The sequence below is a fragment of the Leucopleurus acutus genome (assembly GCF_964270905.1).
Source record: "Leucopleurus acutus genome assembly, chromosome: 15".
NCBI lineage: Eukaryota > Metazoa > Chordata > Mammalia > Artiodactyla > Delphinidae > Leucopleurus > Leucopleurus acutus.
Genome location: NC_139157.1, coordinates 30076271 through 30099113, shown reverse-complemented (window position 1 = coordinate 30099113; position 22843 = coordinate 30076271). Strand labels below are relative to the sequence as shown.

Sequence of the window (22843 nt, the reverse complement as noted above, 5' to 3'; positions counted from 1 at the left end):
AAATAAACAAACTGGGCTCTTGTTCCTCAACAAACAAACACACATAAAAACTCATCATATCCTTTTGGTATAGAGTGAGAATAGCTTTTCTCATGCAAAAAAAAAAAAAATGGATTCTATTTTGATTTTTAAAATTTAACAAACATTCACTGAGAATTGGCTAAATGCCTTGTACTCTGCTAAGTGCTGGAGAGTAAAAAACAACAGCTCCTGTAGTCAAGAAGTTTCCAGGCTAGAATATTTCATTTCCACAAAAGTAGTGCTATGCGATTAAGATTACATTAAATATTATAACCAAAAAAAGACAGTGATTTTCAAGATACGTTCTTAGTGGAACTACTGTTTAAACTGCAGTGTATTAATAGGCAATACTGCAAGGAAGTGTTCTGCAGTCAAGTAAGTTTGGAAAATGCTGATTAGGCAAATTTAAATCGGATTCTTTTTGTGCCCCTCCTCCAGGAGGCGGGGTGGTGATCAGCCTCCCCAGTTTACCTGAGCTCAGAATTCTTAAACACCTCCAGGAGCAGGATCTTGTGGAAAACAATGAAATATTCATTTTTAATAACTTTAAAACTTTTGTTAAAGGACACTTGCTGAACTAGAAAGTTCCAAGTGACAGTTCTCAGGGGACTGAAAGATCTACTGCGTGACAGTTTGCTTTCATGGTTGGAGAGCGCCCTGAGCCTGTCAACTTTTTACCTGACATGCTACTCCTCAGAAGATCCCAGCTCCTGCCTTGCCTTGTTTCCTCAGCCATCCCATAGTCCTCCAATGATAAGAGATGGGAAAAATAGAAAGGGAGTAACCAGGAACGTCACAGAGTGGTGGCAGGTGCACTGACACGAGGGCAAATTCCTTGGCTTGATTTGGAGAGCAGCTGGGTCAGGCATCACCCTATGAATCTCCTGGGGTAACTCAGCTCCATGACACTTTCATAAACCTGAGTATTTATTTTACCAAGTGAGATGTTTCTCTGAGGCTTTGTTTATATACAGGGATAGTGGAGGCAGCTGTGAGGGACATGGCCAAGACATTCCAGGCACCAGCCCTGGCCCCTTGGATTTTCCTTGAACACAGACGCCTGTTTTAGGGGAGATTTCTAGTGGTGCTTTATAGCTTTCAAAGTGCTTTTACATAGTTCATTGCATTTGATCCTTTTATCAACCCCCTGAATTAGTGTGGCAGGAAACCTTGCCACTTTAGAGATGAGCAATTTAGGTCTAGAGATGAAAGCACTTGCCTGGAGTTACATGCTAAGGAAATAACCAAATCAGCATTAGGACACAGGTGCACTGCTTCCCAAGAATCACCTTGAGATTTAGTAGGTCGATGATGTGGCCAGAGGTTCTGCCTTCCTAACAGTCTCCTAGGTGATTCTGATATGGCTGGTTCCTGCTAGACCATACTTTGAATAGCAAGGTTCTAACCTAATTGCCTCACATAAATAAAAATTAATTGAAAATGTATGGGCAATTTATTTCCAAAAAGCCATCTTACCAAGATGTCACTTGAGTAACTCTGACTCATGATGGCACTAGATGTGTCTCTGTGGTCACTTAGCTATGCTGCTCATTCTTTCAGCCATATCTGTCATTTCTTTGGCCAGGGATGCTCCTGCCCTATGCTTTGCATTGAACACTCTCTTTTCTATTTCATATTCTTTATTCACATCTGTGCATCTATCTCCCATGTTTAAATAGTTCATCTCATCTTTCTGCTAATTTGGATCCATCTAATTCATCAAAATTCAAAATATATCTTTACCAAGAATTTCCCCCAATTGAATTAAACCATCCAATCCATATCTCAGGGACTCAATTAATAAATCTCTACAAATATGATATGTATTAATTTTTTTGGTAGCCTATAATATATTCTATGTAATACACACATTTGTATAGAGTAATATTTACTATAAGGAAAGAATAGATTTTTAAAAATATCTTTATTGGAGTATAATTGCTTTACAATGTTGTGTTAGTTTCTGCTGGATAATAAAGTGAATCCGCTGTATGTATACATATATCCCCATATCCCCTCCCTCTTGCATCTCCCTCCTACCCTCCCTATCCCACCCCTCTAGAGGGGTCACAAAGCACCGAGCTGATCTCCCTGTGCTATGTGGCTGCTTCCCACTAGCTAGCTCTTTTACATTTGGTAGTGTATATGTGTCAATGCTACTCTCTCACTGCGTCCCAGCTTACAATTCCCCTTCCTCGTGTCCTCAAGTCCATTCTGTACATCTGCTTCTTTATTCCTGTCCTACCCCTAGGTTCATCAGAACCATTTTTCTTTAGATTCCATATATATGTGTTAGCATACAGTATTTGTTTTTCTCTTTCTGACTTACTTCACTGTGTATGACAGACTCTATGTCCATCCACCTCACTACAAATAACTCAATTTCGTTTCTTTTTATGGCTAAGTAATTTTCCATTGTATATATGTGCCACATCTTCTTTATCTATTCATCCGATGATGGGCACTTAGGTTGTTTCCATCTCCGGGCTATTGTAAATAGAGCTGCAATGAACATTTTGGTACATGACTCTTTTTGAATTTTGGTTTTCTCAGGGTATATGCCCAGTAGTGGGATTGCTGGGTCATATGGTAGTTCTATTTGTAGTTTTTTAAGGAACCTCCATACTGTTCTCCATAGTGGCTGTATCAATTTATATTCCCACCAACAGTGCAAGAGCGTTCCCTTTTCTCCACACCCTCTCCAGCATTTGTTGTTTGTAGATTTTCTGATGATGCCCATTCTAACAGGTGTGAGGTGATACCTCATTGTAGTTTTGATTTGCATTTCTCTAATAATTAGTGATGTTGAGCAGCTTTTCATGTGCTTCTTGGCCATCTGTATGTCTTCTTTGGAGAAATGTCTATTTAGGTCTTCTGCCCATTTTTGGATTGGGTTGTTTGTTTCTTTAATATTGAGCTGCATGAGCTGTTTATATATTTTGGAGATTAATCCTTTGTCCATTGATTCATTTGCAAATATTTTCTCCCATTGTGAAGGTTGTCTTCTCGTCTTTTTTATGGTTTCCTTTGCTGTGCAAAAGCTTTTAAGTTGCATTAGGTCCCATTTGTTTATTTTTGTTTTAATTTGTATTTCTCTAGGAGGTGCTTCAAAAAGGATCTTGCTGTGATTTATGTCATAGAGTGTTCTTCCTATGTTTTCCTCTAAGAGTTTTATAGTGTCTGGCTTTACATTTAGGTCTTTAATCCATTTTGAGTTTATTTTTTGTGTATGGTGTTAAGAAGTGTTCTAATTTCATTCTTTTAATGTAGCTGTCCAGCTTTCCCAGCCTCACCTCTTGAAGAGGCTGTCTTTTCTCCATTGTATATTCTTGCCTCCTTTATCAAAGATAAGGGTGACCATATGTCCATGGGTTTATCTCTGGGCTTTCTATCCTGTTCCATTGATCTACATTTCTGTTTTTGTGCCAGTACCATACTGTCTTGATTTCTGTAGTTTTGTAGTATAGTCTGAAGTCTGGGAGCCTGATTCCTCCAGCTTCGTTTTCCTTTCTCAAGATTGTGCTGGCTATTTGGGGTCTTTGGTGTTTCTAAACAAACTAAAATTTTTTGTTCTAGTTCTGTGAAAAATGCCATTGGTGGTTTGATAGGGATTAAATTGAATCTTTAGATTTCTTTGGGTAGTATATTCACTTTCACAGTATTGATTCTTCCAATCCAAAAACATGGTATATCTCTCCATCTGTTTGTATCATCTTTAATTTCTTTCATCACTGTCATATACTTTTCTGCATACAGGTCTTTTGTCTCCTTAGGTGGGTTTATTCCTAGGTATTTTATTGTTTTTGTTTCAGTGGTAAATGGGAGTGTTTCCTTAATTTCTCTTTCATATTTTTCATCATAAGTGTATAGGAATGCAAGAGATTTCTGTGCATTACTTTTGTATCCTGCTACTTTACCACATTCATTTATTAGCTCTAGTAGTTTTCTGGTAGCATGTTTAGGATTCTCTATGTATACTATCATGTCATCTGCCAACAGTGACAATTTTACTTCTTTTCCCATTTGGATTCCTTTTATTTTTTTTTTCTTCTCTGATTGCTGTGGCTAAAACTTCCAAAACTATGTTGAATAATAGGGGTGAGAGTGAGCAACCTTGTCTTGTTCGTGATGTTAGAGAAAACGGTTTCAGTTTTTCACCATTGAAAACAATGTTGGCTCTGGGTTTGTCATATATGGCCTTTATTATGTTGAGGTAGGTTCCCTCTATGCCTACTTTCTGCAGGGTTTTTATCATAAATAGTGTTGAATTTTGTCAAAAGCTTTTTTTGCATCGATTGAGATTATCATATGGTTTTTATCCTTAAATTTGTTAATATGGTATGCCACATTGATTGATGTTCGTATATTGAAGAATCCTTGCATTCCTGGGATAAACCCCACTTGATCATGGTGCATGATCCTTTTAATATGCTGTTGGATTCTGTTTTCTAGTATTTTGTTGAGGATTTTTGCATCTATGTTCATCAGTGATATTGGCCTATAGTTTCTTTTATTTGTGACATCTTTGTCTGGTTTTGGTATCAGGGTGATGGTGGCTTCATAGATTGAGTTTGGGAGTGTTCCTCCCTCTGTAATAGTTTGGAAGAGTTTGAGAAGGATAAGTGTTAGCTCTTTTCTAAATATTTGATAGAATTCACATGTAAAGCCATCTGGTCCTGGACTTTTGTTTGTCGGAATATATATATATATATATATATATATATATATATACACACACACACACACACACACACATACACACATACACACACACACACACACATACATACATACATACTTGTCGGAATAGTTTTAATCACAGTTTCAGGTTCATTGCTTGTGATTGGTCTGTTCATATTTTCTATTTCTTCCTGGTTCAGTCTTGGAAGGTTGTACCTTTCTCAGAATTTGTCCATTTCTTCTAGGTTGTCCATTTTATTGGCATATAGTTGCTTGTAGTAATCTCTCATGATCCTTTGTATTTCTGCAGTGTCAGTTGTTACTTCTCCTATTTCATTTCTAATTCTGTGGATTTGAATCTTCTCCCTTTTTTTCTTGATGAATCTGGCTAGTGGTTTATCAATTTTGTTAGTCTTGTCAAAGAACCAGATTTAGTTTTATTGATCTTTGCAGTTGTTTCCTTCATTTCTTTTTCATTTATTTCTGATCTGATCTTTATGATTTCTTTCCTTCTGCTAAATTTATTTTGTTGTTCTTCTTCTTCTTTCTCTAATTGCTTGAGGTGTAAGGTTAGATTGTTTATTTGATATTTTTATTGTTCCTTGAGGTAGGATTGTATTGCTATAAACTTCCCTCTTAGAGCTGCTTTTGCTGCATCCCATATGTTTTGGGTTGTCATGTTTTCATTGTCATTTGTTTCTAGGTATTTTTTGATTTCCTCTTTGATTTTTTCAGTGATCTCTTGGTTATTTAGTAGCCTCCATGTATTTCTATTTTTTACAGTTTTTTTTCCTGTAATTGATATCTAGTCTCATAGCATTGTGGTCAGAAAAGATGCGTGATATGATTTCAGTTTTCTTAAACTTACTGAGGCTTGTTTTGTGTCCCAAGATACGATTTATCTGGAGAAAGTTCCAAGAGTACTTGAGAAGAAATTGTATTCTATTGTTTTTGGATGGAATGTCCTATAAATATTAACTAAGTCCATCTTGTTTAATGTGTCATTTAAAGCTTGTGTTCCCTTATTTATTTTCATTTTGGATGATCTGTCCATTGGTGAAAGTGGGGTGTTAAAGTCCCCTACTATTATTGTGTTACTGTCGATTTCCCCTTTTGTGGCTGTTAGCATTTGTCTTATGTTTTGAGGTGTTCCTATGTTGGGTGCATAAATATTTACAATTGTTATATCCTCTGCTTGGATTGATCCCTTGATCACTATTTCTTTGTCTCTTTAATAGTCTTTATTTTAAAGTCTATTTTGTCTGATATGAGAATTGCTACTCTAGCTTTCTTTTGATTTCCATTTGCATGGAATATCTTTTTCCATCCCCTCACTTCCAATCTGTATGTGTCCCTAGGTCTGAAGTGGGTCTCCTGTAGACAGCATATATATGGGTCTTGTTTTTGTATTTATTCAGCCAGTCTGTGTCTTTTGGTTGGAGCATTTAATCCATTCACATTTAAGGTAATTATCAATATGTATGTTCCTATTACAATTTTCTTAATTATTTTGGGTTTGTTTTTGTAGGTCCTTTTCATCTCTTGTGTTTCCCACTTAAAGAAGGTCCTTTAGCATTTGTTGTAAAGCTGGTTTGGTGGTGCTGAATTCTCTTAGCTTTTGCTTGTCTGTAAAGCTTTTGATTTCTCTGTCAAATCTGAAAGAGGTCCCTGCTGGGTAGAGTAATCTTGGTTGTAGGATTTTCCCTTTCATCACATTAAATATGTCCTGCCACTCCCTTCTGGCTTGCAGAGTTTCTGCTGAAAGATCAGCTGTTAACCTTATGGGGATTCCCTTGTATGTTATTTGCTGCTTTTCCCTTGCTGCTTTTAATAATTTTTCTTTGATTTGAATTTTTGATAGTTTGATTAATATGTGTCTTGGCATGTCTCTCCTTGGTTTTATCCTGTATGGGACCCTCTGTGCTTCCTGTATTTGACAGACTCTTTCCTTTCCCATATTAGGGAACTTTTCAACTATAATCTCTTCAAATGTATTCTCAGACACTTCCTTTTTCTCTTCTTCTTCTGTGACCCCCATTATTCAAATGTTGGTGCATTTAGTGTTGTCCCAGAGGTCTCTGAGACTGTCCTCAGTTATTTTCATTCTTTTTTCTTTATTGTGCTCTGCGTCAGTTGTTTCCACTATTTTATCTTCCAGGTCACTTATCCTTTCTTCTGCCTCATCTGTCCTTTATTCTGCTATTGCTTCCTTCTAGAGAATTTTTAATTTCATTTATTGTGCTGTTCATCATTGTTTGTTTGCTGTTTAGTTCCTCTAGGTCCTTGTTAAACATTTCTTGTATTTTCTGCATTGTATTTCCAAGATTTTGGATCATCTTTACTCTGAATTATTTTTCAGGTAGGCTGCCTATTTCCTCTTCATTTGTTTGGTCTGGTGGGTTTTTACCTTCCTCCTTCATCTGCATATTTCTCTGTCTTCTCATTTTGTTTAACTTACTGTGTTTGGGGTCTCCTTTTTGCAGGCTTCAAGTTCGTAGTTCCTGTTGTTTTTCGTGTCTGCTCTCAGTGGGTGAGGTTGGTTCAGTGACTTGTGTAGGCTTCCTGTTGGAAGGGACTGGTGCCTGTGTTCTGTTGGGTGGGGCTGGATCTTGTCTTTCTGGTGGGCAGGGCTGCATCCTGTGGTGTGTTTTCGGGTGTCTGTGAACTTAGTATGACTTTAGGCAGCCTCTCTGCTAATGGGTGTGGTTGTGCTTCTGTCTTGCAAGCTGTTTGGCATGGGGCATCCAGTAGTGGAGCTTGCTGGCCATTGGGTGGAGCTGGATCTTAGATTTGAGACCGAGATCTCTGGTAGAGCTCTTGCCGATTGATATTACATGGGGCTGGGAGGTCTCTGGTGGTCCAATGTACTGAACTTGGCTCTCCCTCCTCAGAGGCTCAGGCCTGACACCCGACCGGAGCACCAAGACCCTGCCAGCAACACAGCTTGGAAGAAAAGGAAGAAAAAAAAACTGAAACAGATAGAACCTGAAACCAAATGGTAAAAGCATAACTAAACAGACAAAACCACACAAAGAAACATATGCACACACACTCATAAAAAGAAAACAAACAAACAAACAGCAACAACAAAAAACGAACCGTCAGAACCCTAGAAAAAATGGTAAAAGCAAACCTAAACAGACGAAATCACACAAAGGAACACATATACACACTCAGAAAAAAAGAAAAAAGAAAAAGAAAGAAAGAAGAGAGCAACCAACCAATAAACAAAGCCACCAATGATAACAAACACTAAAAACTAAACTGAGATAAACATAAAAACCAGAAATAAATCAGACGCAGAAGGCAAATCCCAAGTCTCCAGTTGCTCCCAAAGTCCATTTCCTCAGTTTTGGGAACATTTGTTGTCTATTCAGGTATTCCACAGATGCGGGGTTCATCAACTTGACTGTGTGGATTTAATCCGCTACTCCTAAGGCTGCGTGGAGAAGTTTATCCTTCTCTTCTTTATTCGCACAGATCATGGAGTTCATCTTTGGTTTTGGTCCCACCTCTGCTTGTAGGCCGCCCTCAGGCATCTGTTCCCTGCCCAGACAGGAGGGGGTTACAGCAGCTGCTGATTAGGTTTCTCTTGCTCACTCAGGACTGGGAGAGGGAGGGGTACGGTAGTCATAATTGGAGTGTGGGCCAAGCTTTTGGCAGCTGAGGCTGGCGTGACACTGCAACAGCCTGAGGTGCTCCATGTGTTCTCCTGGGGAAGTTATCCCTGGATCACGGGACCCTGGCAGTGGTGGGCTGCACTGGCTCCCAGGGGGGTGTGGATAGTGACCTGTGCTTGCACACAGGATTCTTAGTGGCAGCGGCGGCAGTGTTAGCGTTTCATGCCTGTCTCTGGGGTCTGAGCTGATAGCCATGGCTCGCGCCTCTCTCTGGAGCTCGCTTAGGCAGTGCTCTGCCTTCTGTGGGTGCACAGAGCAGGAATCCCCTCTCCTCGGGCACCCAGAATCAATGGTCTCTTCCCTCTTCAGCAGGTCCAGACTTTTTCCCGGACTCCCTCCCAGCTAGCTGTGGCACACTAACCCCCTTCAGGCTGTGTTCACACAGCCAACCCCAGTCCTCTCCCTGGGATCTGACCTCCAAAGCCCGAGCCTCAGCTCCCAGCCCCGCCTGCCCCGGCGGGTGAGCAGACAAGTCTCTCGGGCTGGTGAGTGCTGGTCGGCACCAATTCTCCGCTTTGCCCTCCACACCCCTGTTGCTGTGCTCTCCTCCATGGCTCTGAAGCTTCCCCCCACCCCGCCGCCCACCCCCCGTCTCCACCACTGAAGGGTCTTCCTAGTGTGTGGAAACTTTTCCTCCTTCACAGCTCCCTCCCAGAGGTGCAGGTCCTGTCCCTATTCTTTTGTCTCTGTTTTTTCTTTTTTCTTTTGCCCTACCCAGGTGCGTGGGGATTTTCTTGCCTTTTGGGAAGTCTGAGGTCTTCTGCCAGCGTTCAGTAGGTGTTCTGTGGGAGTTGTTCCACATGTAGATGTATTTTTGATGTATTTGTGGGGAGGAAGGTGATCTCCACGTCTTACTCCTCTGCCATCTTGAAGGTCTCTTGGAAAGAATAGATTTTTAACTGTAGTTCTCTTGTGGATACATTTTTTTCTAGATAGGTGAAGTGTCTCGGAATTGTATCTTGATTTAGGAGATGTGTAAGGGGTACCATGGTACAGATAACAGTGTGAGGTAATGGTTTCTATCTGGCTTCTGGAATCACACAGGCTTGATTTGAATCCCAGAACTTCTATCTATGTGATCTGGGAAGTTTATCTAACTTCTTCTATACAACGAGAGTAAATGATAGTACTTATCTCTTAACATTAGATGTTTAATAAATGTTAGAACAACATTTTCTGTTTTACAGAGAATAATTGATGTATGCATGTTATTGTCAAAATATAATATGTTGAATTTCACTTTAATATCAATTTCATAAAATTGTACATGAGGATAAGGTGCTGAGTGAATAGATAAATGATTAATTGACAATTACATACCTTTGAGAGCTACAGTGTATTATCCTGGAGTCTTTGCTTTCTAAAGCTGTAAGATTTATTTTCTAATTAAAATAATTTAAGATTATTATGTATATTTAAAAATCCCCAAATAGAATTCTTGAGTTTTCAAAATAAATGTTTATTATTTTTTTTAAATTTGGAAGGTTCTTGTTAAAAAATTCAAAACAAAAAATAATCTGTGACCTTTGTAATTATCAAGTTTGTTTTCAGTAAGGTATGAAATATCAAAAGAGGTAACTCATTGTCATAGTAAATTATATAAAGCCTTTCAAAATAATTCTGAAACTTTTTTAGGGGTCAGAAATCTAGAGAGAGTTTGAATGTACACCATATAGTAGAGAAGGGGGGACAGGTTCTAGGGGGAAACCATGTCCTTTTTAACCAACAACATGTCTCTTAACATTCATGCATACATTACTACTTCATACAACCATAGTGTAAACATGACAATATTTATTATTGAATACATTTCAAAAAATAGTGATGAAAAGTTGAGCAAGATTACTTATTCTTGATAAATTAAATTTATATTGTGTGAGAAAATTGGCAGTCTTCTTAACAAATAAACTTCTAAATTTCAGTAAGAGCAGTGTAGGAATAATTATAAAAATCATGTAATATATTGAGAGATTATAATCATAAAAGCATGTATATGGATGTGGATGAACTTTCCACTCTTCTAAGACCACCTTCTTCACTATATTGCCCTCTTTTTTTTGCAAGAACAAACTTCATCAATTCTTCGCTTTCTAATGCGTCATTCCTATCAACAGACAAACATGTTATTTCTTCAGTCTTAACCTGTTATGAAGAAAATCTTCCTCAGCCCCACTTTCTCTTTCAGGTTTTGCCCATTTTCTCTGCTTATAGAATAATTTCTCAAGAGTTGACTTGTTGCCTTTGATTCCTCTTTCCCCATGTCTCTTGAATCCACACTAATCAGCCTTTCACTCTTATCCTTTTACTCCACCAAAACAGCTCTGTTAAGGTCCCCAATGACCTCTACATTGTTGAATCCAATAGTAAATTCTCAGTCTTTATGTCATTCAGCCTCTCAGTAGCATTTGATGCACATGATCACTCCTGTGAAAAATGCTTTCTCCATGCCCCACACTGAACTCTTGATCTTTAAAACATGTTCCTCCCATAGTAAATGGCAACTCCATCTTTCCCATTACTTGGACCAAAATTCTTGGTGTCATCCTTGACTTCTTTCTTTCTCTTAAACCCCAAATCTGATCTGTTGTCCAATCCTATTGGCTCTATGATCAAAGTATATCCAGAAATCTGGGCACTTCTACTCTTGATGGAAGATACCATCATCTCCCACCTGGATTATTACAAATCTCCCAAACTGTCTCCCTCTTTCCACCCTGTCCTTTCCTATGGTCCATTCTCCATACAACAGCCAGGAATGCTTTCAAGAAGTTAAGACATATAATATCATTTCTTTATTCAAAATTCTCCAATGACTTACCACGTCATTCAGAGTAAAAGCTGATCTCCTCATGATGCCTATGAGTCCTGTATCATCTGGTGCCTGCTACTTCTATAATCCTGACACCCCGATAGCTTTGATACACACGTGTCAGGGATATTGAACTTGTTGTGTCCTTTGCTTGGATCTCCTTGTGGCTCACTCTTTCAATTTCTTTAAGAGTTTGTTCAAATTTCACCTTTTCAATGAAGCTTTCCTTGGCCTGCTTATTTAAAATTGTAAGTCCTAGCCCTTTGTACTGCCAGCCCTCTTCCATGCTTTATTTTTCTTTACTGCACTTGCTACCATATAATGAAATATATATTTTATGTAAATGCTATCAGAGTAGGGATTTTTTTCCATTGCTGTATCCCAGCACCTAGAACCTGTTCTGGCACATTATATGTATAATTTGATCCATTCATATATATGAATGGATCAAATTAAAAATAAATTCAGCCTAATTTGGTTGAATAAAATTACTTGCATTCACCTTATATTGAACATCTGGAATTTTGTTCATATTGACTGTAGAGTATTTTAGATTCCAATCCAGTGATAATCCAATGATAAATTTCAAAGGTTGTTTAAGGGGCTTCCCTGGTGGTGCAGTGGTTGAGAGTCCACCTGCCGATGCAGGGGGCGTGGGTTCGTGCCCCGGTCTGGGAGGATCCCACGTGCCGCAGAGCAGCTGGACCTGTGAGCCATGGCCGCTGGGCCTGCACGTCCGGAGCCTGTGCTCAACAACGGGAGAGGCCACGACAGTGAGAGGCCCGCGTACCGCTAAAAATAATAATAATAAATACATAAATAAATAAATAAAATATACTTGGGAGGTATGGTTGGTAACTTTAAAAAAAAAGATTGTTTAAGTATTTTAAGAAATATTGGTTTCAATGAGAATATTACTTTATGGGAAGTATTCTACATTTGTAGTAAATGCATCAAGGAACTAGTGTATGTGAGAAGGCCCTGGCATGGATTATCAGTGATTATCAGCTTCTCAACAGTGTTCACCTGGCTGTATATATGGTTCTTTCCATAGTCAATGATTTAATGAGAACACTGTAGTCAAATGGAAAGAGCCTGAGATTTTAAGAAGCCTAAGCTACCCCTCATCTGTTGTGTGACCCTGGGTGAATTATTTAACATCACTGGGTCTAAAAAAATGGTAACAACAGCAGGTTAATTGTGATGATTAAATGAAGTCTAAAAAATTCTTTGAGAGCAGGGACTTTGTTTTGTTCACTGTTATATTCTCAGTAAGTATGACATGTGAACAGTGTGTATCCAGTATTTATTCAATAAAATAAATACTTGTTAAATGAATGAATAATGTGTGTAAAATACATAGACCAGTCCATGCCACAGTGTAGACACCCAATAAATGGTATCTATATGATAGTTATTAGCAAATTAACTACATATCTTTAGTTACACAGAACACTTGGAGATTTAAGGGCATATAGTAGATTCTAGCTGACTCTAATTGTTGTTTTTTATTGGATAGAATTAAAGATGTTTGATTGAGTTTATAAATCAGAATTTTAAATGTAGAGTCAGAAAGTATTTTTATTTGCTTTTCCCTTGATGACAAGAACCATTCAACACTGAAACTATAGCTGTGGTTAAAATAGAAGCTGCAGTACATTTTTGTTAACAGTAATGTCAAAATACAATTTCCTTTGGTTTTTCTATGAATTTGATGGTAGAACTACAAGTTAATGGTCCTGATGCTTTTAACTGAGTTGATAACCCACGGTCTCCTCACATAGTGCTACCACAGCAGAATCCAGATGTAGCAATTATCCAGTTACACCACCTTGTAGACAGATCTTTGCTGATGTGTTCAATGGTTACCAGCACAGTGTTGGCCATATTTACCTCTAGACACAGAAGAGTTAACAGGAGAGGAACTGGAATTGAAATATCTAAATTCTAGTCACAGGGCTACAGTAAGTAAACATATGATGTTAAATTATTTGACTCAGTTCCTGATCTTTTAAGGGTGGATAAAAAGTACATGCTTTATCCATATTTTAATGTAATTTAGAAAGGACAAGTACTTATTTACCCAGGGATGCTTTGGTTTCAAGCAACAAAATAACATCTAAAGTTTGTTTAAATAAAGGGAGAGTTTTAATAAGATAACAGGCATATCTCATGAAACCAAAGATGAGATGTGTAACTAAGGTGTGAATGAGGTTTTGGAACAGAGAACTAGAAAGCCCTCAGAAACCATAGCTCCTTAATCAACTGCCTCTTCTCTGCACCACTTGTGTTCTTTATGTTGCTTTGTGTTTCTAATTCATTTTCTTGGTTTTCCCCATAGATTGGCTCTATTGTTTGGCTCTTTATCACACCAAGTCTTCAGTTCATAGTCTTAGCCACTAATCTAGCAACTTGACAAGTAGAGTGCCCTCAGAAAATCAATTCAGTCTCTCTGTGTTTTACAGCAAATTCCCAGAAAAGAGAATCTCAGAGACCTTGCTTGGATTAGGTGTCCTCTCTGGTCCAATCAGCCATGGCTCAGATTTGGGTTACATTTCTTGCTGCTCATTCAGTGGATTCTGAGGGAACTATGGGTAGACTGTTTAAAAGAGTGTCAGTGTGCAAACAAAATGATTAGCTTTTCCAGTTCATGTCTAAACTTAATTGGAGATTAAAATTAAATATATGAAAAATTTAAATTGATTATCTGTGTGTTTTTCCCAGTATATTGATACTTGATGCAAAACATTTCTATTGTCAAGAAAATTGACTTGATTATCTATGACCTGAAAAGGTTAATTTACTCAGAGAAGTGTCTAATTTACAAGTATGGAGTGATAAAGTGGGGGGGGGGCAGTGTTCAGAGTGCTTCATTTGAGGTTTTAACACCACAACTTCCTTCTCCCATCACCTCAGTGACTCCCACTCACTTAACTTTCAACTCCTTTTATCTGGTATTAAAAAGAATATGAAACAGAGCAAACTAGCAAACAAAAAACTCTGGGAAATATTTAGATCCTTATAAAAACACAGGAAGAAAGAGCTTGCTGGAAATGTTTTCAAAAAGTTATATCTCTGGGGTATATGATCTATCTCAAATAATTTGTTTTTATTTCATTTTATGTAAACATATCTATACACACTCACACTACCAAATTAATATTGACTGGACTCCAGTGTGTTTTTGGTTACCTGAGTACTCTGGAAAGTCTCTTTTCAAAGATTTCTAAGTGAACTTTACTCATATCTCACTGCATATGTGGCTATAGAGAAAAGTTTGGGACATATGGAATGGTATAAAAAATGGAAAAAAAGCCAGAGATAATCACACTACTTATAGGCACCAATTGTTCATATTTTATCATACTTCAGTATTTTTTTCAATATTTTTTATGAATTTTTTTCAGACTGCTTATATGCCTTGGTACCCTGTTTTTTCCACTTACTATTTTATTATGTGATGCTTCTGTGTCATTAAATGCTTCATAAACATCTTTAATAGTGTCATAATGTTCTGCCAAATGGATGTGCCCTGTAGTAAAAAGTTTTGTTTACCTTTACCCTAACAGTGGACATTGAGGTTGTTTTCTATTTTACTTTATTAGAACTGCCATATGTGACAATTTTTTAGCATACAGTTTCCCAATTTTTGTTATTACCATAAGGAAAATTGCCAGAAAAGAATTGATTGATCAAAGTTTATACACTTTTTTCATGCTTCTGAAACCATTTCCAAATTTCTTTCCAGACTCTCTGTACCATTTTACAAATTCATCAACAATGAAAAGATGTCTTTCCTTGTACCCTTGTAGTATAAAGTATAATCATTAGAAACAAAACAAATAAAAAAACAAAACAACCCTCTGCTACTTTTATAGGGAAAAATAGTATTCTGTTTTCTTTGACAACTAGCAAGGTTAACTTTTTTTTTTTCACATTTAGTCACTTGGATTTCTTCTGAGGAGCATCTGTTTGTATCTTTTGCTCATTTTTTATTTTGAAGTCCTAATGTTTTCCTTAACAACTTTTATGAACCTTCTATTTATTAAGTGTATAACCATTTGTCATATAATTTAGAAGTATCATGTTGTTTTACATACAGATGATTTACATTTTTAGTTCATTAAATCTATTATTCTTACTAGAAACTTTTCCTTCTGACTTTTTATTTAAAAAAATTCAAACTTACAGAAAAAAACAAAAGAATAATCCACTGAGCCCTGTATACTCTTCAGTTAGATTCACTAGCTGACAATGTTTTGTCAATTTTTCTCCGCCACTCTTTCTCTCTCATATATATGACACATACATATATATGTATGTGTGTGAATATATATTTGTGTGTGTGTGTATACACACACAATGAAAGATATTTATTTATTATTGTTGAACTATTTGAAAGTAAGCTTCAGACACTTGGCTGCTAAGTTCTTCATTGTATCTCTCTTAAGAATAAGGGTGGGTTTCCCTGGTGGTGCAGTGGTTGAGAGTCCGCCTGCCGATTCAGGGGACACGGGTTCGTGCCCCGGTCCGGGAAGATCCCACATGCCACGGAGCGGCTGCGCCCGTGAGCCATGGCCGCTGAGCCTGCGCGTCCGGAGCCTGGGTTCCGCAACGGGAGAGGCCACAACAGTGAGAGGCCCGCGTACCAAAAAACAAACAAACAAAAAAAACCAACCAAACAAACAAAAAACCAAACAAACAGAAAGAATAAGGATATTTTTCAGCATAACTAGCTACTAACTACTACTAACATACTACTAATAATACAATTAAGACAATTAGCAATTCTGTAATATCTAATGTCCATTTCATATTTGAATTTTCCCTCTTATCTCGCCAATAAACCTTTTATATTCTTTTATTTTTTATCCAAAATCCAATCAAATTTCATATATTGTTTCTATCATATGTCTCTTTAGTTTATTAAATACTTTAAAAAAATTTAAGAAAGTCTTTTCCTAAAAAGAGATTAAACAGGTTTCACCTATATATTCTATTAGTTTTTTAATTCTTTTTTTTTAACAACAAATTTTCATATCCGATTGGAATTTATTTGGGTTACGGTGACTGCTGAATATCTCAGATTATTTTTTCTTTCTAAATAGCTTATTTTCTCCTAGCAAAATTTATAAATGTTTCTTGAACTTCTCACTTATTTCTAAAATCTTATTTCTAAGATCTTAGCATTTATTAAGTTCATATACATATTAACTAGAATCTGTTTCAGATAATTTCTCTGCTCCATTGATCTTGTACCAGATCCATATGAATTTAACAATTGTAGATTTGTAACGGATTTTAATATATGATGACTCTAATCATCAGTGTTCTCATTTTCCATTGGCTTTAAAAAGTTATTACATAAGTTTTGTTTCTTAAATAAGTGTTAGGATCTTTTTTCATTTCTTCCTCCATTGTATAAAGAATACCACATTGATATTTTCATTGAAATTCTAGTAATCCTTTAGAATTATCTTTTATTAAAGTTATATATTTCTCTTACTTGATAACTCTTGGTACTTATAGGAATGTTCATCTCTATATTAACACCACTCAATGGCCCCAAAAGCTTAGGTGAATGTGTATGGAATATTGCTTGAAATACATGTTGTTTACCCAGTCATAGATGTTCTAAATTCTAAGCCAAGATTAAGTCACAGAGGGCCACAGTTCTGTACAATATTTATTATTACCTCTCTCTTCTGCACAAATCCAGCCTCGCTGTGCTTATGAAATTGTACTTTAGATGAGGCCACTAGCTTTGATTATTAAAAAGATGCCTCCATTAAATTTGTTGCTGTTTCAACATTAAGGATGCTGTTTGTGACATTATGTAGGGTCTTACTTGTGAGAATCTGTGGGAAACTTTTTTCTCTAGCCTCACTATAAGGAATGCTTTTCCCAAATAGATGCTGTGTTTTAATCTTATGGATACTGAATCTTATAGTTTACTATATTTGAATTTGTACTTTTGTTGTTTGAAATCATAGAGCCAAATTTGTGAACCCCATTCCTTCATTTATTCCTTCAGGTCCCCAATCATTAATGAATGATTTTTAAAAATTCCTAATTTCTTGACTTTTCTTCTATGAGTACATACTTGGATCCAAAGGGAGTTTCTGATACCTGTTTAAATTGCTGCTTTAATTGGTTTATTTGTGATTTTTTTGTCTTTCATTTTAACATATTTCACACTTACCTATAAACTGAAGGAATGGTTTCAGGGAGCAGTAAAAGAATGGAGAGAATACCCACTATGGTAATAATGAGCTTGAGTCTCATGTTTTAAAGAGACTGTAAGTTTCAGCTTTGCTCTGCCACTGGAGCAGGAGTGTTGTAAACACTTGAAAACCACTACATCCAGGCCTAAGCTGCCTTTGCTCCATTCATTCTATAAACCTTCACTCACGCCCCTCAAAATATGAGAGAATTGACCTCATTACTATTGATAGAGATTTTACTTCCACAAAAGCTCAAGGCTCTTCGGGGGCTCTTAGTATTACAGCACAGATTGCAAAGATTTAAATTAGTGCATTGTTATATATTCCAAAATGTTCTTTTAAAGAATGAGTGTACCACAGTCCCTCTTCCCCAGTTCAAGGAGGAGAAAGAGTTCTGATCCCATATTTAAACAGCTGCCTGAAAGGAAAAGATATTCTAGTCACACTGGGCAAAGTCTCCTGACATGTCACAGACCATTCTGCCTTCAGACAGAATAAGGTGATGACAAACTACACACATGTATCAGGAGAAAGGGCTGTATGCTCCTTTCCCCTTCCTGCAACTTTCTCTTTTGATGAATGGCTTTCTTTAAAAGCTAATAACCTCATTGTAATATAAGGTGCTATAAATATATGTATGTGAACATATGTACATGTACCTCTTTTTCTCTTGGTATTTTGTAATAAGTCAAAAGTCATATTTATCATGACATCCCTTCATGTAGAACAAAGAACCTAGAAATTTTTTTTTAAACCATTGACTTGTGTAGTTTATTTATTTATTTATTTATTGACCATGTGGCTTGTGGGATTTTAGAGATTAAACCTGGGTCCTCAGCAGTGAGAGTGCGGAGTCCTGACCACTGGACTGCCAGGGAATTCCCTAGGAAAAAAACATTTTATTTTGTTAATAAGTAGTATTGCTAGAGGAAATAAGATTACCTTTTCACAAGCTGAAGTAATAGGCTGATAAATTCAGGACCAGAAGTCGTGGAGACAAATGTTTGGTTTTATTCCTAAAAGGGCAGAATAGGGTTATCAAACCTCACACCATTGCGTAAGAGGTTAAACCAATCCCTCTGAAGAGCTGGCGGACATTTTTCTTTTACACCTGGGGGTTAGGCCTCCATCTGGATTTTTTGTTCCTTGTGTGCTTTTTAGATTTTGTGTGTATGTAGCTAAGCTTTGAAGAAGTTCACTCAAAGTAATTATATCTCTGAAATTGTAGAGTGTTTTGGATTAAAGTCAGAATTATTCAGTTGCCTAGTTTTTCTTCCAATAAAAATGGTAACCATCAAACTGATACAACTCAAGAATTTCCAAAAAGCACTTGGCTGAACTATGTACTATTTGCAACTTTTAAATAAGGAAACCATTCATAGAAACATAAGAAGAAAGGTCTTTTTAGCAGACAAACTTTAGATATAGATGTTATTTTACTGTTTTGCTGTCAGTTTTGGGTTCCATAGCTAGGTCCTTGCTTTATTCTGAATAGGAATCGATATTTATTTGTTTAAGGTGATACTGTGTAGAAATTATGGATTCATTTCCTTGAAGAAACACCAAATATGAAGGGGTCAGGGTAGAATTTTCATTATACTTTAATATCAAAGAACTGTATTTTATACTATTCAATAAAATTAAACTTTAACTTCATCATACATTTTTCACACTAACAGCCAAGTGTTGTTGCCTTTGGTGATCTCTGTAATGCCTGTTTCTGCCTTGTGATTGTTACCACTGTTAGTGGGAATTCTCCTTTAGCCACCTAGGGTACCTTATTGGATGACAACGCCAAATCTGGAAGTGCCTTCTATCCTTCAAAAAAAATGTGATGTGCATTTTGTACTTACTGAATGTTCCTGTAGCCCATATTTTTGAAAATGGGTAATATAAAAATAGTATATGAATCACTGATAGCTTTCTTTTGATTTTGATTGATTATCATATGTTTGATTATCATATGTACATTTTTGATTTGTTTGATTATCATATGTACATTTGATTATCATATGTACATTTCCCCAAATCTTCTGGGTAGGCATTTGCTGTAACTTTCTGGGAGTCATTTCCACATATGTGTCCATCCTTGACAAAACAAAAGAAAGAACAGTGGCCAGATTTTTCTGAGCCAGTATCTGACCTGATTTCTTTCTCCCAAGGAATTATCTATCAATCAGGCTTGATTTGTAAGACATACTTTGTTGTTTGAAGCATAACTATTCACTACTTTTAATAGAAAAATACAGGAGCTGAAAAATGTTTTTTTAAATAGAGCCAGCCCATGTAACTTATGAGCATAATCTTTTTATAAAATATTACAAAAATCCTTCCTTCCAACTTTCACATTCCAATTGAGCCTAATCACTTTGCAGGTTTTGATGATCCAGCAGGTATGAAGCACTATACATTAAATGCATGTTGACAAAGGAAATTCACTAGCAAGGGTTTCATTAACTGGGGATTAAGCTAAAACCCTTTCCCAGAATTGCCAATAAATGAGACTCTAATCTAAAATTTTACATTAAGTTTAGTACAACTAAAATGTGTGTGTGCACATATGTGTGTGTGCTTGCTGAATGAGTGTGTATATGAGTAAGGGCAAATCCTAAAATGAGGTTTTTTTAAAAATTTTTTAGTTGGCTGGAAGAGTACAAATTTTTCTGGTTATTTTGTAAGTATAAGGTACTAAGCGAGAAAAAGTTTTACAACTTAAAGCATACTCTGTAAATCCGTCCAAGCAGATGCAGAAATACATAATTGAGAGATTTGAAAGATGAGCTCTTTACTATGTCATATGGGTGGATTAGGTCTGATTTGAAAAAATAGTTTTAATATTAATTTTATAGAATTTACTTTTTAAGAAGGATGTTTGTAAAGTTGATCCTGAAAATGCCATTCTGAAAGAATACTTTGCAATTTTTCTTGTATTTTCTATTATATTTGGACTTGGTTGTAATTATTAAACTACCCTAAAGTTAGAATGAAGATGTCTCAGATCTTATTGATTTTTTTTGAATACTGATTTAAGTAAAGAGTTTTGAGACAAAATTGGTTGTAATTGCACATATCAATGGAAACCTAATTTTATGATTAAATTACAATAGTTGGCTATTTATTAACTGTATTTTTTAGTTAAGGGTATGAGCTTTACCAATTGTGGGTCTGAATAATATGAGCTAATACTGAATCCAATGGATAATGGCTTATTAAATTCCAGTTTGTGCTGTTGTGATCTAATTTCAATCATGAAGGCTGTGATAAGTTTGGAGATGTTTATCAAATAATCGTCCTGAGAGCTTCAAATCAACTCCATGGACAATTTGGTTTAGTTTCCTTACTTTGAGGCTGGTACCTTTTATCCCGTCTCTGCAAATGAGTCAAAAAAAACTGTGAGAAGTTAAGTGACTTGCTTTTGGCCTTGCATCTTGTTTATATATTGTAAATGGGGGACTAGAATGCAGGTAGATTTCCCATCATCCTGTTTAGAGTTTCCCTCATTGCATCACACTGCATTTTAATTAATTTATTAATTTTCACTTAAAAAGGTGAAGTAATTCCAAATATATTCAAAATTACAGAATAGTATAGAAACCTTCATATACTCAACATCCAGATTAAATAATTATCAACTCATAACCAGTCTTTTTTCCATCTACACCCCAATTTACTTTCCTTCTCCCATATTATTTTGAAGTAAACCCCAGATATTACATACAACACACACATGCACACATATACAAAAGATGAAATTTAAGTTTATACTGATGTTTCCACAGGACTACAGGATTTTATTCTCTCTGGTAAATGTGTATCTCTTTTCTCTCAGGCTGAAATTCCTGGTGCTCAAGAGTTTGTTAGAAGTAGAATATGATCTAATTTGTTAATGACTAATTTGCTTTTACATATTACCCACATAACAGCCTCAGAATAGCAATACCAGCAACATCACTGACAATATTATTGCTGAGAATTGTTTAATTTATTGTGTGTTTTTGTGTGTATGGGTCAGTGTGTGGTTCTTTTTATCCTTGGGGTATAAATTATTTAATTTAATTCTTCTTCAGTTACTTGGAGATGGCAATAAACCACTACAAAAATAAAATTAGGGCATGTTCAAACATAGGAGAAAATTCTCTAGAGAGCCTCAGAAGTTTATATGGTTACAAAGTTAAGAACAATGTGAGGAACTGTGTAGGTAATGAAAAACAATTCCTTTATATTTTGCATTGGTCCGTTGTGGTGAAATTATAACCAGAACACCATGCATACTCCCTAGTTCTTTTCTTTTTTTTAATGTAAATTTATTACTATTATTTTTAATTAATAAATTGATGAATTAATTAATTTTTGGCTGCATTGGGTCTTCGTTGCTGTGCGTGGGCTTTCTCTAGTTGTGGCAAGCGGGGGCTACTCTTTGTTGCGGTGCAATGGGCTTCTCATTGCAGTGGCTTCTCTTGTTGTGGAGCACGGACTCTTGGCGCATGGGCTTCGGTAGCTGTGGAACATGGGCTCAGTAGTTGTGGCTCGTGGGCTCTAGAGCGCAGGCTCAGTAGTGTGGCACATGGGCTTAGGTGCTCTGTGGCATGTGGGATCTTCCTGGACCAGGGATCAAACCCATGTCTCCTGCATTGGCAGGCGGATTCTTAACCACTGCGCCACCAGGGAAGTCCCCTTAGTTCTTTTCTGGTGAGACAAATGAAACCATTACCAAAAATTTAAAAAGTATTCTTAGAGACTAGGAAAATACAAGTAGGAAGGACACTGGGGGAAAAAAAAAACACTGGAATTACTCAAAATGGAGAAGTGAATCTTAGGGGAATAATTGTGTCACAGTCCTCAAGTATGAAATATTTCCTTCTCCACTAAGAATAGAAAGCTGATGAAAATTAAAATCAACCAACATTTTTGAGTATTTTTATAAACCCCAAACAGGGGTTTCTCTTCTAAGGGAGGCAAGAATATATGAAACCTAGTTTCTGGTTTTAGAGTTAACGCTATAATAGACATTCTTGGGTTATCTTCCCAGTTCCTCTTCTCTGGCACATGGTCTCAAAGCAGGTGTCCCTGGACATAGCTCATTTGTTCAGAGGTGGGTATATGGACCTAAGCTGGGGTAGTCATATTGTCTGTTTCAGGAAATATCAACTGAGACTAAAAGAGTTAGGTCTCCATCTGAATAAGTCTCTTAAACACAGGAGGTGTATAAGTCTGGTATGTATGGTGTGGTCATTTTTGTTAGGTGGATAGAATTGCAACCAAAAGAAAAGAAGAATATAGAAGAAAGTAGGTGTACTGAGAGAAACAGTGAGAAGAGGTGGAAAGAGCAGTCCTCTGACTCCCAAGAGCCTCCCAGTTTCTACTTTGATTCCTTCTGGAGACTTAGCTATATTTCTGCTATTGGATTCTGTGAGACACTCCTGCACACT

At 36.6% G+C, this 22843-nt stretch overlaps 1 pseudogene across 1 annotated transcript in view; it reads left to right on the top strand.

The window, feature by feature from the left end:
• The window catches only part of LOC309972271 (ADP-ribosylhydrolase ARH3-like), a 102109-nt pseudogene that overhangs the window by 36660 nt on the left and 42606 nt on the right, over positions 1-22843 (top strand). The gene's annotated exons all lie outside the window — the stretch shown is intronic.